Here is a 17,607-nt window from a genome sequence, read left to right as displayed (position 1 = left end):
CTAAAAAGCTTTCTCTCAGCAAAGGAAACTATCAGTAATGTGAAGAGAGAGCCCTCAGAGTGAGAGAATATCTTTGCCACTCATACTTCAGATAGAGCGCTAATTTCCAGAATATATAAAGAACTCAAAAAACTCTACACCAAGAATACAAATAATCCAATCAACAAATGGGCTAAGGAAATGAACAGACACTTCACAGAAGAAGATGTACAAGCAATCATCAGATACATGAAAAAATGTTCACCATCTCTAGTAATAAGAGAAATGCAAATCAAAACTACCCTAAGATTTCATCTCACCCCAATTAGAATGGCGATTTTCAAGAACACAAGCAACAATAGGTGCTGGCGAGGATCTAGGGAAAATGGTACACTCATACTTTGCTGGTGGGGTTGCAAATTAGTGCAGCCACTCTGGAAAGCAGTATGGTGATTCCTCAGAAAGCTTGGAATGGAACCACCATTTGACCCAGCTATCCCACTCCTTGGCCTATACCCAAAGGACGTAAAATCAGCATACTACAGTGATACAGCCACATCAATGTTCAGAGCTGCTCAGTTCACCATAGCCAGATTGTGGAACCAATCTAGATGCCCTTCAGTTGATGGATGGATAGAGAAACTGTGGCATATATATACAATGGAATATTACTCCACCATGAAGAATGATAAAATTATGACATTTCCAGGCCAATGGATGAAACTGGAGAATATCATGCTAAGTGAGATAAGCCAATCTCAAAAAACTAAAGGATGAATGATCTCACTGATAAGTGGATGAGGATATATAATGGGGTGTAGGAGGGGTTAGTGTTAGGGTTAGGGTTAGGTTTAGTGATAGGGATAAGAAGGGTGGTAAGAATGGAGGAAGGAAGGACTGTACAGAGGGAAAAGTGGGGTGGGAGTGGTGGGGGGAAGGGAAAAAACAGAATGAATCAAGCAACATTGCCCTATGTAAATTTATGATTTTTAATAAAAAAATAGTATATGAAAATATTATATAGCAGATTGACAAGCAAACAATTCAAAGCATAATTCACAGCAATGAAAATGTCAAATTGAGAAAACAAGAAAAATCATGATGAATACATGTCAGTATAATTTACTAATATTCATTACTTAAAATTACCCTGGAATTGTTAAAGTAGTTTGAAAAGATTCTTACGTTTTAAAAATGTATGTAATTTTCAGAAATTAATTTGGGCATTATAGTAATTGACATTAACATTTTTCTCATTTCTCTCATTGTTTTATAGAACTCTTTTTAAAAGTCAAATCAGACTTTCTGCCTATTTATTTTTTCTATATAATAAAAAATATTATTAACATTAAAGAAAAGAAATACATTTTCAAGGAGAAGAAACCAGAATAATGTCAGTAAAGGTAAACTAAGAATTGCATGAATATTTCTTTGAATTGACAAGGTAAAATGTGGAGTCAGATAGGAATGGATACTGGGTCATTCAGGTTTTACACACCAATGTTGGCAATTTTGCAAAAAGAACCATGGAATTTTAGAAATCACTAGTAACCTTTCATTTTAGAAAGCAAACCTAAGGTTCTGTTAATGTTCTGAAAATTAGAGAGAGAAGTCTCAATGTGGAAAATACAAGTAATGCATTTTTTGTAACATCTGTGAAAAATGAGCCTACGGCTTTGTTCCAGAGCCAATAGGCACGTAGTTTCTATCTTCTTTAAAGCTTCCATAAGGCCATGGAAATGGGCATGACAGGGAAAGGTGCTCTGTCAATGTAGGGCTCATCCAGCACCTCCATAATCACTTCACATTGAGAACTTAGCAGAGAAATAATGAGTGTGGACTGGGTCCAAAAGAGACAACTAGAACCACCAGAAACCAGGAGGACCTGGATGAAAAGAAACACCTACTTGAGTTTCTATCAAAACAGACTGAATGTTAGAATTGTTAAATCAGGAAATTCAAGTTTGGAGAGAGTATAGCAAACACATTGACAAATTATATGAAAATAGATTTGTTGATTAAATTTAGGTCTGCTAGGATGAGTGGGTGTTTCTTGAAACTTAAAAGAGATTGTTTTATTACATATTAAAGAAGGAAGTATTTTTCATAGCAACAAAGAAAATATGGACTTTTTAAGTCAAAGAAATGAAAGAAATACAGTTTTTAAAAGGTAATAATGAGGTTGGGCAAGGTGGTGCATGCCTGTAATCCTAACTGCTCGGGAGGCTGAGTCAGATGGATTGCAAGTTCAAAGTCAGCCTCAGCAATTAGTGAGGCCCTGAGTAATTTAGTGAGACTCCATCTCAAAATAAAATATAAAAAGGGCTGAAATGTGGCTCAGTGATCAAGTGCACTGAGTTCAATTAAAAAAAGTAATAATGAATTATTAGTTTAGAGCTTCAGAACAGGTTATCTGGACAAAAGGAGAAAGTTTACCTGTTTGAGGCCACAGTTAACTCTACATATGTCTCTTGGTTTTATTGTAAGAAAATTAGATTGGATTGCCCTTTGATGCTATCCAACAAGGCTATTTCTCCTTTTTAAAAAAAATAGTCAACTTTTTAAATATTGTCTTCTTTTGTAAGATGGTCATTCAGATAAGATCACAAAAGGAGACAGAGAAGAGGTTCAGGGAAATGCTTTTTATACCCACAGATCTAAGAGCCACAGTTTTCCTTTACAGGACTACATGGGAGTCACCAGGGTGGTCAGCAAGCAGAAGACAGGAATGAGGGGAAGAGTTAGGTTAGAGCCTTTCTTGGGGTCTCTCCAGGGGCAGGGTGAAGAGTTTAGGACTATTTGAATGATTGGGGTGGATTTTGTGCTATAATTGCAAGACACCGAGTCCTGGAGTATACAGGCCAGGTAGAAGAGGTATGGCTCCTTGTAGTTTAGAAAGCCTATCAAAGATGTGCTCCTGGATGGGCCTTTCCTGTCTCTTGGAATGTGATCAAATTTTGCAAGAGGAGAATTACATAAATTCCCTTCTCCACATCAGCTCCTTGAAATTTTTTACAGGTGGGACAGTGTCTTTTCTACCAAATGAAGCAAGACACCAACATTGTTCCTGGGTTCATACTGAGAGAAGAAACACACAATCTGAAGCTGTGGGTTGAGGGGTGTTTTGGGCCTTTTTAGACCCTTGGAGCTTAGTAACTGTGAATTTCCACTGCTTTCATCCATTTGCCTTCCTCAGACCACAGGATTTGCTTTCACACATGGCTAAGCCTGCTTCTCATTAGCAGCTTTGGAAATGCTTTCCATTCATCTGGAATACGTAATGGCTAGAAGTGGACTTTGATATTTTCCTTTGCCAATAGATATTGTTCTCTAATGCAGGATGAATTACAACCTTACAGTTTCTCAGACTTGCAGGGGGCATGGATGATTGGATGGTACACTGCATTATTGATGCTAGATGATCAGACACTGGCAGTTAAATGTGATTTATTCTGTACCCAAGGAACAGGCATGGATTTAGAGTAGGAGATAAAGGTGCCATCCTTTTGCTGTTTGAATGCAACCAAAGTGTTGATTTTATAGAGAAATTAACCTCCTTAAGAAGAGATGGAGCTGGCAACTCCTCAGTTGCAAATGTCTGTCTGACTCCCACAAGATCAATATACCCTGGATATTCTGCAATGACCTCATTTAGAATTTGAATTGTGTGTGGTTAAGACATAAAAACATATTGCCAAAGTTTATTTTATATGTTCCATTTTTGAGCACTCACTAAATGTTTCATGCATATAATCTCATTTTCGTTTCCAAGTCCCGTGAGATAGATGCTACAAATATCTACTCTTATAAATGGGACAATGAAAATTGATAGAGTGAATTGTCCTTTCTAATGATAAGGAAGTGTCAAGGTAGTCACAGAGTCAGAACCCAAGTCCAAATTATCTGCTACTAAAACTGTGGGCCATTTTGTATGCTTTCTCCCTGCTCTCTCCTTGATTGTTTTGGTCCTTCACTTGTGATAAATCTAGTCTTACTTCTTGGTTAATAGCTTGGAAGCCGTTAGGTCTCTCTCATATAGGACTATTCTCTACTATATTCATCATTTCTGTCTTCCTTCAGTTATGGCCTCAGAATTCTTTCAGCCTAAAAGGTAAACACCACCTCTGTTCCCAACCCTTCAAGTTATAGTCTGGCCCCTTTGGACAAGAACATATCTAGCTCATAGGTTCTCCTCTAAGTCCTTCTGCCTATTGGCTGGCATTTTAAAGCAAGGCTTATTAAGGAATGATGTTGTGAAGTATGGCATGTCGATAGTTTGCAGTGACAGTTATTTTACTTGGTACGTTAATACCTGAAAAGGTGTATGGTGGTAGATAGATGAGACACAGGTAATGAGGTCCTCAGCAGCTAAGTACAGTAAGGAGATGCATGCCTGTACACTAATATAAAGGTGGGAAGATAGTTCGCACAAGGCTGTTACTCATTGTATATATGTTCTTTATTGTGTGCTAAGTTGTTTCAGTTAATAGAACAAACAGACAACAGATTGACTTGGGAAAGTCATACAAAAATAACAGAGAGAATACAAATCAAGGATAAAAAGTGAGAATTACCCTAGCACATTTTTTGGATCATGTTTATGGCTTGTAAAGTATATCTGCATATATTTTTTAACTGAAGCCTTGTAACATATTATGATGTGGGAAAACAGGCATTATCTGACCATTTTACAGACAAAGGATCCAAACCTTAGAGAAATTGTTTGACCTGCCACAGGTCACAAGGATTCTCTGATCCCACTGTGTTGCTTCCTTTTTCCCAGAGGGCAGAGCTACTGGCCTTAGCTACACAGCAATTAGCCCACTTGCCACGTGATGTCTATTAAAATCTGAAGCCAAGTCAGCATTTCCAAACCACAACTTCAAAGCCATCAACATATAAAAAATCTGGCCAGCTATACACCTTCTAGCTATGCAAATGAAACCCCTATCCAAGGATTTACTCAAATTGTGAAAAAGAAAATACATATGTGATCCGAATCTAATCTCTCTTATTCTATCATTTTAGACTATAAAATAGGTTCTCAAGTGTATGGCAGTTATTACCTTCCTTTGAAAAATTTAAAAATGAATTTAAATTGTGGTAAAATGTACATAAGACAAAATTTATCATCAGCATATTTTTTAATTTGTTCTAATTTGTTATACATGTATACATGACTACGTGACAGTAGAATGCATTTTCATACATTGTACACAAATGTAGCATAACTTCTCATTCCTCTGGATGTACATGGTGCTGAGTCACACCAGTAGTGTAATCATACATGTACATAGGGAATATTGTCTGTCTTATTCCACTGTCCTTCCCATCCCCACTACCCCAACCCTGTCCTCACTCCCCCCTGCACAATCCAAAGTTCCTTCATTTTTCCCTATCCCCCCATCCCACTATGGATCAGCACCAGCTTATCAGAGAAAAAATACAGCCTTTAGTTTTTTTGGAATTGTCTTATTTCACTTAGCATGATATTCTCTAGTTCCATCCATTTACCTGCAAATGCCATAATTTCATTTTTCTTTAAGGCTGAGTAATATTCCATTGTGTATATATACCACATTTCCTTTACCCATTCTTCTATTTAAGGGCATCTAGATTGGTTCCGTAGTTAAAAATACAGTTTAGTAGTGTTAATTACATTCAGGGTGATGTGTAGACAATGTCCAGAGCTTCCTTCATCTCACAAAACTGAAACTCCTTACCTATAAACAATCACAACCCATTTGTTTCCAGCTCTCCTGATTCCCTGGCAACCATCATTGTATTTTCTGCCTCTATGAGTTTGAAAACTAGGTAACTCACATAAGTGGAAACACATAATACTTGTCTTTTTGTAACTGGCTGACTTCACTTGCCATAATGTCTTCAAGTTTCACCATTCTAATGTGTCAGAATTCCCTCCCTTTTTGAGGTAGAAGAATGTTACATTGTATCTGTATATCACATTTTATCTCTTCAAGTTTCAGTGGACACTTGGGTTGCTTTCCTCTTTTAGCTATTGTGAATGATGCTGTGATGAACATGGACATACAAATATCTTTTTGAGATCCAGCCTTCAATTCCATTTGGTATTTTGGATCCTGTGGAAACTATTTTAGTTTGAGGAGCTGCCATGCTGTTTTTCTTATTGGCTGCCCATTTTTACATCCCACCAACAGGGTACAGGAACCCTAATCTCTCCACATTCTTGTTGACATTTGTCACTTTCATTTTATTTAATAGAAAACATTGCATGGGGGGATATGGCATCTCATGCTTTTGATTGATATTTTCCTAACATTTATGATGCTAAATAGTTTTTAAGTGTCTTCTTGGCCATTTGGATGTCTGTTTTTGGTAGTGTTTTTGTAAAAACATGTATTCAAGTTCCTTGCTTATTTTTCAACTGGTTTGTTTTTTGTTGTTGAGTTATCACAGTTATTTATGTATTCTAGAACCTAACCCCTTATTAGATACTTGCAAATTATTCCCCCATTTCATAGTTTGTCTTTTCACTCTGTTGACACTGTCCTTCACTGAATAGAAGTTTGAAATTTTGATGTAGTCACTTTCTTCTTCATCAGTTCTTAGCCTGTGTTCCTTTTTAGAAACCAATTAAATACATAGATCATTTCCCAAGGAAAATCATATATGTATATACACATTAAAATACAATCTCATATACCTACTCATGAGATTCCCAATTCCTTTGTCTCTATCCAGGGAGCTCCAGGGAATTTCTGGGGAGGTTTCTATGGTTTGACTGCTCAGATCATGATGACTGAACTGGGGTTGGCACAGATCCCGGGTACTGGTGGCAGCTCCAGTTCTGCTGAGCTGAGTCCAGGCCTGCTTGATTCCAGATCCTGCCCTTGGATTTCCTCTAGCAGAGGAAAGTTAGGTCTGCAATTCCTGCAATGATAGGGATTTAACTAGGATGGGAGAAAGGAAAGTTCAGATGTGTAGGTAGGAGCTAACAGTGTGTGGTGGGGTGGTGTGTTAAGGTAGTGGGGTGTGGGGGTAGGTGTCTCTCAGGAAGGTGGCTGCACCTGAGAAGATAGATTAATCAAGGTCCCCAGAAAATGGAAACCTTCATGAGCACTTAATATAGAGGGAACTTAATTCAGATAATTCGTTCACAGGAGAGAAAAGAGGCTGAAAAACCAAGCAAGGGAACAACTTCCCAATTCAGAGTTCTGTCTAAAGTAGAGAAGCAATGGGGAAATAGACCAAAGCAGAAAAAAATAAAGTGGGAGGAACACATTGGTTTCTGCTTTACTCCAGCTAGTCTCTCCAATAGCCACTCAGCCAGAGCACATTTCTGGGGACCAAGGAAGCAGAGTAGGGGGAGGGTGTGGAATGAATCTGAGACAAACTGACCCTGATGGCAAGGTACACTAGGGACATCTGGATCATGGGATGTTAGCAATCCTCTCCCAAGGTACATGGAGGATCTCAGTTCTTTGTGTGCATTTTATCTGTTGTCTTGGTTGTGCCACTTGAAATCTGCTGACTAAACATTATAGCTTAGGCTGCTATCAGTTGGAAGGGTTTATCTGCTCTCCTCAGTTTTGACCAGGACTGTGAAAATTCAGGACCAGGGTTGATGGAGCAGAGGAAGAACAAGGGAGAAGTGAGCAGACCTGTGACCAAACTCATGGCCTTGGTTAAACAATGAAATTAGTAATTTATGGAAATAAGTCTGGTTCATTGATTTGGGAAAGCAGAAAACAGGGTGCCTTTGATAACTATTCAAGGAGGGCAGGGTGGGGAATTTTTAAACTCGTAATTTTGAAACTAGTTTCTTCTTTACATAATGAAGAGCAAGGCTAATTTTTCATTTTCCTTTCTTAAGTGTCCATTTCCTTACACATAGCCCTTAAGTAAAGCAAACAACAGTGACACAAAAGCACTACAAAAATAAAGACTACTTGTAGGTCAGACTAGGTGGTAGAGCAAAATGAGAAGAGGGGAACTAGAAGAGAAAAGAAAAAGAGTAAGATGAAGAGCCAAGGGAGAGAGCAAGGTAGAATTTTGTTTAAAAGAAGAGGGAGGAGTCATTGGGAGAGCCGGGCATTAAATAGGTGGTGAATTATATAGAAAAATGAAAATGATTAGTAATTTAATTAGAATCTACACATTTTCATTATACTTTTTGTTATTTTATAACTAAATTATCTCATCTTAGTATTCATCCTTCAAAGTCATGGTACTGATACTATTTTTACATTGCCTAGTTAATATTAGGAAATTTTTCTTCCTTTTCCATTGCCCAACCATTTGAATAATCAAAAAAATGTTGATACTTTCGATTTTCTGTTTTTTTGCTTCTCCTTAGTTGCACTTATTATGCACTTCTGTCTCTTAATATAGTAAAATGCTGCTTAGAAAATTCTTACTTTAGACAATATTTAAATCTTACTGTGACTAAATTCCATTATCGTTGCCAAGATATTAGTTTTCTGCAATGAACTAAATATTATGTGTATCTGTTAGCTAGTTTTGAGTAATATTAAATAGTACTGCAATTTTTTCTTAACCATTATTTTTAAACTTTGAAAGAAATTTAGTAAAATATTTGTGATAGATGCAAATGATCATCTCTCAAAACCTTAGTCTCTTCTTTCATAGTAATAACATAATAGTTTAAAGAAGGAAAAAGAAAAACAAGGGAAGAGTGTCCAAATTTGCTAAACAGAGGCACCCAGCACTCATCTGCACCTTCAAAATAATAGAGCGCTAGAGTTGTAGCTCAGTCCTATGAAGAATGTGTTGCTGGCCATTCTGTCACCCTGAAGGCAGGGCCCTCAGGAGAATGACATCAATTCAGGGTGCAGAAAGCATCTCAGAAGAGGTCACTCCTGCTGACCTCACCCAGCTCCCAGATACAGGCTTGGCTCAGGCCTTCTGCCATTGGACTTCTGAGATTCTTTGATCATTCTCCCTGCTTTCTTTGCTGGCTTGTCTATGAAAATTGGAAATCATTTCTGTTGCTGTCCAGGTAAGGAATTCTGTGGATCCTACCCACTGGCTCAATAGATCTACCTGGAAATAAAAGAGCTGGAATTTAGGCTAGCTTCTAAACGGTACTTGCCAATAACACTTTGAGACTCCTAAGTGCATTTGAACAGGGCTCTCATTGGAGGATCCAAAACATTCAAGCAATATCTTTCATGGTATGGCCACTGACTGACCTGCCCCTGTTAGTGATGTGAATCCTCAAGGGGTCAACCCATGGTAAGCATTCAGCTTACCACAACACTAGAGAACAAACCTGAGCTTCAGAGCAGGAACAAAAGTGGTCAGAGCCAGAAAGCGTATATGAGGAATATCAACCCAGCTTGTCCTATGCAAATCCAAGCACTGTGGGAGGAAAATATAAATACCTGTGCTGCCAGTCAGGGAGCTGATCACTGCTAACATCCCTTGAAGATGTCCAGGTGTTTCAGAAAAGGAAAAGAAAGGACGAGCTTAAACTAGTTCAATTCCCCACCCTCCACTAGATGACCTAGGGTAAAGTTTATTCACTGTACATCATTAGAATGCTCAATTCTCTGCCCTAAAGAAAGTCCATCTGCCATTTGTTTGGTTTGGTTCTGTGGTTAGCAGCCAGAGGTACTTGAGCACTGAGCTTCAACCCCTGAACTTTGCTGTTTGGTTCTGTTTTCTTTTGTGGCAAGATCTCACTATCTTGCTGAAGTCCTCACTCCCTTGCTGAGGCTGGTCTCCAACCTGGGATCATCCTGCCTTAGCCTCTGGTGGAACTAGGATTATAGTTGTGCACCAACAGGGTAAAGCTCTCTGCCATTTGGAAACATGTAATGTATGAGGAGCATGGCCTAGGACTGCCCATGCCAAGGAATGTGCCCTCCTCTACAGACCATAAGAGTCCAGCAGGAACTTGAACAGGTCCCCCATGACAGTCCTGTGTTTCCTTTGTTCCAGGACACACTGCTTAGGCAGTTTTTCAGTGCTCACCTGCCTTGCTGCAGGTAATGATCCTTCCTCACACTCCTGTCCTTGGTGTTTTTGCTGGCTTTGATTCCCCAAAGGCATGAAACCTCTGTGATTTGGTTGCAAATTTTCCTAATGTAGAAAAACAGCAGTGAATTCCAGTTGAGGTTGACTAATGAGGGTGTTTCAGTCTTTACAAACCCCATCCAGGAAAGAAACCTGCCATGATGGCTCCTCAGGGACAGGTGAGGAAAGTGGACTTGGAGAAAGGCACTGAATCCTGGAGGTCAAGACCCACAACTCATCAGAAGTAGCGCAGCCCATTCCCTTGTCAATCACTCGAGCTGGCTACACTTTCTGACCTCCAGGAAATCAGACTCTCTGGGAATCCCAGGGCTTGGTTTGGGTATGCTTGCCACACATGCCTGTGCCCTGGAGGTGGCTTCAGAAGCCTGGCAGCTGGTGATGCGTGTAGCCATTCCATCCTACACCTGGGGCTTGACTCTCACAGACAGGTTAAGTTTCTCCAGGACTTTGATCACCAAGCACTGAATACCACTTATTACTCCATTCCCCCACCAACCATGCCAACATCGTGGCATTTGGTGGGTGCACACTAGCAGGATGAGGGAATTAGTGGTCCTGGAAGGTGTTACCTTGTGTAAAGTACCTCTGGAAGGGCAGAAGGGTGTGAGGTGATACCTCATATCAACTTTCCTAAATATCCTCTCTTTGCAACAAGTTCACCATGTACTGGAGACTGAGAGTCCCAAACTTTAAGAAATTTCTGTCTGTGCAGGACCAGAACAACCATAGTGACAGTCTTAGAAACTCTGCTCACCTGTACCCTACTCTGGTGACTTAACTGGAGACTGTGGAGGAGGAGGGTGCAAATTCTGGGCATTGGATGACCATACCCTTCAGAGGAGTCTCTGCCACACCAAGTGCATTCACAGCTGCATCTGCTATGGTCTCATATTTCAGGGACCACAGACTCCCTCACAGTCCCTGGAGTGCCCTTAGAGGTTTCCATGCCTGGCCACCTAAGCCGACCCTGTCCCGCCCACCTGGGAAACTTCCCTACTGCTACTCCTTGGGTGGACTCCCAGGAATGACAGTCACCATGGCTGCAATGTTACCACTGAGGAGGGGACCCACTTCGCTTTGTGGCCTTTGAGGATGTCCATCGCTTGCAGGGCTGCATTGCATTCAGGACTGTCAGCAGCGATGCGGGCCAAAACTTGCACTGTCCCAGCTTCTGTGCTGGGAATCTGGGACCTGTGCTGCTTCTTGCAAGGAACTTGAATCTCACCCTTCCAGCTGGTTCATTACTATTATAGGCTGGGTTGTAAGTTAAAGACCTAAAGATCCAGGAATGGTGAGAGTGGGGTAGTAGAGGGGGCGTGGTGAATCCACCCAAGGAGCAGCAGCAGGGAAGGTTCCTGGGTGGGCATGGAGTGGTGGGGCGGGGTCAGAGCAGGTGGCCGGGCATCGGAAACTCTAAGGGCCGAGAATTTGGTGGGACTCTGAAGACAACGTCCTCCAGCAAACCCCCAGACATTACCTGCAGGTTGGGACAGTGCAGAAGCCCTGAGAAGAAAAGAGATTCAAGCAGCATCACACAGAGACTTTGATAAAGGGCAGGGACACAGCCTCCACTTTTTTCTCAGACATTGCTCTTGCCTGCAAGACTCCCTGTGTGATACCTGCTGGCCAGAATCACCATAGCTTCAGAAAATGCAGGCAGTCATTTCTGGGACATATTGGAACTATAACATGGCCTCCAGACTGAGAGGATGGGCCCTTGTTTCTCTCTCTGATTCAATATCCAGCTGCTTTCCTCCCTACTGCCTTGCTCCCTGAACAGCCACCTTTCCAAACCTCTATGCACAGGAGTATGTATATTACAGACTTTGGTCCCACAGAGGCTTTCCACTTGTATTTTCAGGTCTTCCAGCTCAGATTTTATACTTAAATCTGCTGAAAAAAAGAACACTGCAGATGAACCAGAGATACTATGTGAAATTCCTATTTTGGTGTCCATGAAAAAAATTATTATTAGAGCACATCCACACCTGGTCATTGAGGGGTTGTCAAGGCCTCATTTGCAATGAATGTAACAAAGTTCAACAGTTACAATATTTTCTGGCTGGTTTTCCAGAAGAAATATTCTACAATCTGTTCAATTGAACTTGGTTGAGAGTCACAAATGCACCCATTCTGTAAGAAGGCAGGAGAAGATGTATGTGATTTCCTGCCTCTCCTATCCTGCCTTCTCAGCCACCCACTCCCAGAATCACTTTGTCTCACTTTTCTGGGCTCTAATAGAGTGATGCTCTTACCACTCTGGAAAACTGTGTGAATATTTCTCAGGAAATTTGGAATGGAACCTCCATTTCACCCAATTATCTTACTCTTTGGTATAATCTAAAAGGCAGTCAGAGTGCTCTGCCTCCTTCCTCACAACAACCAGCAGAGTCCACCAGCTCAATGCTTTCTGTGTAGTGCCCCTTGGCCCTGTCATTCCCAGCACTACTCTGACCAAAGACCAAGTTGTCTGGCCTGAAGATCTGCCTAAAGGGGCCCAAGTGCCCTGAGTCCATGGAGTCAGGGTCCTGGTCCATGAGCATAGCACAGGGCACTTACTTGTCACTGGTGGCCTTGTTGTAGTACACAGGTTTATACGCTGCAACTGCAGATGACTGTCCCCCTGGTATATGCTGGTAGGATTGCAGTCATCCTGATGGCTGATCACCTGCCAGAAGTTGACACCCATCTGTCTGCCAAAATGCCCAGCCTGCAGGTGTATGATCTCCCTCCTGGAGGTGGGGACTCAGGAAGTAAGTTGAACTGAAGAGCAGACATGTACAGTGTCTTCAATAAGTTTTATGAATTGATAAAAACTGCCTATTCACACGTGCTCCTTTTTTTCTTGTTTTTGGTGGGGTCCTCCTTTTTGTCTTTTCTTCTTTGGAACTGGGGATCGAACCCAGGGCTTGATGAATTCCAGGCAAGTGCTTTGCAGTTGAACTACACCCAACCCATTCATTCACATGTTGATTAAGCGCCATGAATGAATCTACTATAAATATTAAAAAAAACTGACCAATAGCATTACTATGTTTTCACGCTTGAATTAACATAAAATTGGAGCAATATCATTGGTCCCTTCTTTCAAGCCCTAATTAGCATAAGGTTGGACCAATGGCAGTGAACCAAGGGCTATATAAACCCCTAAATGTGGTGAGAGGCTGGTGTTCCAGTGGTAAAGTGCTGTTCTGCTTCTTGTTATGCAGGCGGAATGGAGTTAATTGTTCATATTCTTAAGAAGAAATGGATGGTGAGCTGCTGGTGTCTGCTACAACACTTCAAGGCATGGACCATTATTAGGACTTGCAATGGTTCTGGGTTACAGAGACATGCGGCTTGCTCAGACCCCCACCTGCCTGCAGAAGTGGAGAACTGAATTTTGTCGCAGAACTCCGTAACAAAGGTATTGCTATATGTTAGATAATTTGAATCTTCTTAAATTTTTGAATTTTAATTTCTGTTAGCTAATACTATAACTATTAATACAGTTTGCCCAATGCTTTCACATTTGACACATTCTTCTTTTGACTCTCCTAATATTCTATCGGTGTTAGACTTTTCATTCTAATTCCCTTTACTGTCAGATTTCTCTGTAGTTTCCAATCAGGGACTCTGATTCTGGAAGCTGATGTGGTGTGTCTTGTTAGAGGTCATGCTTAGGGTCAAGAGATCAATGGGAAAGCATTTCTTAAGTGTGTCATCAGTGTCTCTGAGCTTGTTTTCTGCCTGGCCCTGTGTTCCCAACATATCTCCCATGCCAGTCATGAGGAACTCGCCAAGTAGGCCTCCTTAGTTGGTGAAGGTGATTGCACATGAGGACAGGCTGAGAGTAGAGAGGGTGGAGACAAAATTGAGAAAGATTTTTACTGTAAAATTAGAGTGGACTTTTATTTTTAGTATCACTGGCAGTTTAGATAGTATTTTTTTTTTTTTCATGGGGTAGATAATAGCTATTTTTTTTTAAATTTAAGTTTTCTGTTCTATATTTAGTAGACATTATAGGAAAGTTTAAAAGAGGATACTGTGATGTGAAAGTAGGATAATTTAAATAATTTGCAATCCACCATTCAGATAAACCTCTGTTTGTGTACCCTGCAGCTTACAGCAGATTTATATTTTGTTAATGCTAAGTAGGGTCAACTACTTACTATGTTGGGTTTAATTTTTATTTAATAAAATATGATGTACTACTACATTCCTTTCTTACTAGAATTTTGGCCATGATTTAACATTCCATTACAAGGATTTCTGATAATCAGTTGAGTCACTTCTTAATGTTTGAGTATTTAGCCTTTATTTTTTTCTGGTAAAGAGAACATTTTTGTCTGTAAATATTTCTGCATATTTCTGACATTGAAACCTTTTGTGGCCCCATGGAATGTGTGCATCAAGAGAACAAGCTGGGGGACTGGACAAGGAGCTCAGTGGGAGAGCATTTGCCCAGCACATGTGTGACTGTGGTTTGATCTCCAGCACCACAACCACACAACACACAGATCCCAAGAACAAAATACTTTAAAAAATTAAAAAAAGAATAAGTCAGATAGTCCTGAATGTGAATATGGCACCTCCCAACTCTGGGCAGTAGATCCCTTGGTTTGCTTTTGGCGGCTAGTGGGAGGCTATTGTTTCTAACTTCCTCATACACAGGCAGTTTGTGTATATTATGGTAAAAAAATGTGTTCAGACCTAGCCAGCTAGACTAAATTTAAATGATCCCAGCATTTTTTGGCAACTTCCAAAGCACCACAATCAGGAACTAGTGGACTTAGGGCTCTTTCTCTCCTTCAGGCCACATCTGGGTGTTGGCCTTGACCCTGTCACTGTCAGAGTTCCAGCCTATTTGATCAGGTGATTACTAGGCTTTCCATCCACAAGGATCACAGTGTGTTGCTGTCTTTTATCTTCTGTATGTCAGATTCAATGTTCAGGATAATCTTGATGGCAGCCTAGTAGCCCAGCTTGCTCCTCTGAGGACTATGCTGTGGATGTCATCATTGCCTCTGGAGTTGCAGCAGAGGCACCGGAAGACAGGTGACTTCTTTTGTGGCTGTGGTGGTTTTCAGCATTGCTTTGTTGTCCTTCACACTCTTCACTTTGACTTCCTTCTCTTTTGGTGTCACGTTCGTGAAACTTGCAAAGGCAGTTTGTTAATCTAGAGATAGTGGACCCAGAGTCACCGACCCTCACTGTGCATCTCTTGGCTGTCAGTCTACCTGTTAACTCATAGGGAAATGGCTGCAGGGGACTAGTAATTCTGTCCAGACAAGACAATATCTAGAAGAATAAAGACCACTTTCTCTCTTAGCCCTTTCCTAGGAGAGAAGAATTTTTTTCCAGAACCTCTTTCTGCATGAGATTTCTACTTGTCTCATTAACCACAGTTTGGTCAAATGCCCACTCCTAAAATAATAAAGGAGAAAGTAAAAATACCCACTGCAGCTTGGAGTGGGTTAGCTCCCCCTGAGGCACCTGGCACTGTGGGGTCGTACTGCAAAGGAGAAAGGAGGGAAGGAATGTCAGCCCTTCTCTCAGAGGGGATGGGGATTGTTGGGGATTGTGAGCATATAGCACATAGGTTGTCTCCTAAGACAGGCACTCAAGACCAGCACCATTATTATGAATTTGAAGGAGCATGAAACCAGACTCTGGTTCACTTCTTTTTGATTTGCATAAATTAAGCTATTCTTTTGTCTCTGGGATAAAAAAAAAACTTGGTCATGATGTACAGTCTTCTTAACATGCTGCTTTTAAGTACAATTTGCTAATATTAAGAATATTTTCTTTTGAATTCATTAGGGATATTGGTTGTAGTTTTCTTTATTTCATGTGCTTTATCTAGTTTTGGTATGAGTGAGATACTGGCTCTATAGAATGAATTTAAAGTGTTCAGTCCTTTTCTGTTTCATGGAGTAATTTTGAGGAACATTAGAATTATTTCTCGAATGGTCTGGAAGATTCAGGTGAGAATCTCTCTGGTCCTGATCTTTTCTTCATTGGAAGGCTTTTTATTACTGCTTCTATTTCATTTCTAGTTACTGGTGTGCTTCAGTTTTCTGTGTTATCCTTATTCAATTTTGGCAGGTCATATGTGTCCAGAAACATTTCCATTTATTCTAGATTTTACAATTTGTTGGAGTGTTAAGTTTCCACAATAGTTGCCAATGATCCTCTGGATTTCTGTGATGTCTGTGGTGATTATTTCTTCTCTAATTTTATTAACTTGTATCTTTTTCTTTTGGTTAGTTTGGCTTAGGGCTTGTCAATCTTTATTATCTTTTAGAAAAGCCAACTCTTTGTTTCATTGATTCTTTGGATCTTTATTCTCAAATACATTGATTTTAAATCTAATCAAACATTTCCTTTTTTTTACCTACCAGTTTTGGAGTATTTTTGTTGTTGTTGTTGTCTCTTGTTTTTCAAGAGCCTTGAGATGCATTGCTTTTTTGTTTTTAATTTTTTCACATTTCTGGTTTTCTTATATATGTGCTTACAGCTATGTAAACTTTCCTGTTACAGCCGGCTTCAGAGTGTCCTAGAGGTTCTGGTATGTTGTATCACTATTCTCATTTGATTCCAGGAACTTTTTAATTTTCCCCTGATTTCTTCTATCACCCATTCATTATTCAAAAGTGTACTGTTCAATCTCTATATATTTATAATGTTTCTGTAGGTGTTTTGAAATTTAATTTTATCCGTGTTATCAGAATTTTTGTAATGAATTACAGCTTTTGTGTGTGTGTGTGTATGTGTGGTAAATGTTGCTTTTTGACCTAAACCATGGTCTGTTTTGGAGAAGCATTCATGAGCAGCTGAGAAGAAAGTATCTTCAAATATTGGTGAACAAAATATTGTATCGATGCCTGTTAATTTCTTTTTTTAAATATTTTTTTGGTTTGAAGAGTCTTTACCAAGTTTCTGTGTGGATGACTCTCTGTTGGTGAGTGGGGTGTGTTGTAATCACCTAATATTATTGTACAAAATAATTAAAATAGTCCAGTGGTCTTCAAGGCTTCAGTTAGATATTCCATATTGTAATTTTGTAAATGTGTACATCTTTTGAAGATGAAAGGTGGACAGGAATTTTTCTGTGTTTAATTTAGATAGGCTCATGGAAGATAACTGTCAGTATTCTAAAGGAGTCACATTTTAAAATGGTACCACCACTCCTTTCAAAGTATCCAATTTAAAATGCTGTTGTGATTTAATTCTTACCTGAATTTATTTTAAAAATATTTGACTGTATCTTGTTTAACAGTAAAGAAAAAAAAAAAAAGAAACAAACAACCTTTGTGTATGATTCCTCTTTCTCATTTCAGTTACCCTCTCATTATAGAATTTTAACCCAAGGTATTATATTTTTGTGACTGGAAGATTTTTTCTTCTCAACACACTTCTTTACAACAAAATGTTTACATACAATTATATATTTTCTATTTGTTTGTTATTTTAAGAAGTTTTTCTTTTAGTATTATTAATGATAATAATAGTGTTTCATTGAATATGAATCTGTAGTTGATCAAATCCACCTAAATATTAATACTTGATAAGTATTGAGTTTAGAGGTAAAATTTTGTTGGGTGT

At 39.6% G+C, this 17,607-nt stretch overlaps 1 pseudogene across 1 annotated transcript in view; it reads right to left on the bottom strand.

Moving 5' to 3' along the window:
• LOC306641920 (Krueppel-like factor 3) overlaps positions 1-17,607 on the bottom strand; it is a 284,135-nt pseudogene that overhangs the window by 26,166 nt on the left and 240,362 nt on the right. The gene's annotated exons all lie outside the window — the stretch shown is intronic.

The sequence above is a fragment of the Sciurus vulgaris genome, assembly GCF_902686455.1.
Source record: "Sciurus vulgaris genome assembly, chromosome: 12".
Lineage (NCBI taxonomy): Eukaryota > Metazoa > Chordata > Mammalia > Rodentia > Sciuridae > Sciurus > Sciurus vulgaris.
Note: the sequence above shows the minus strand (reverse complement) of the source record. Positions and strands in the feature narration are given on the sequence as shown.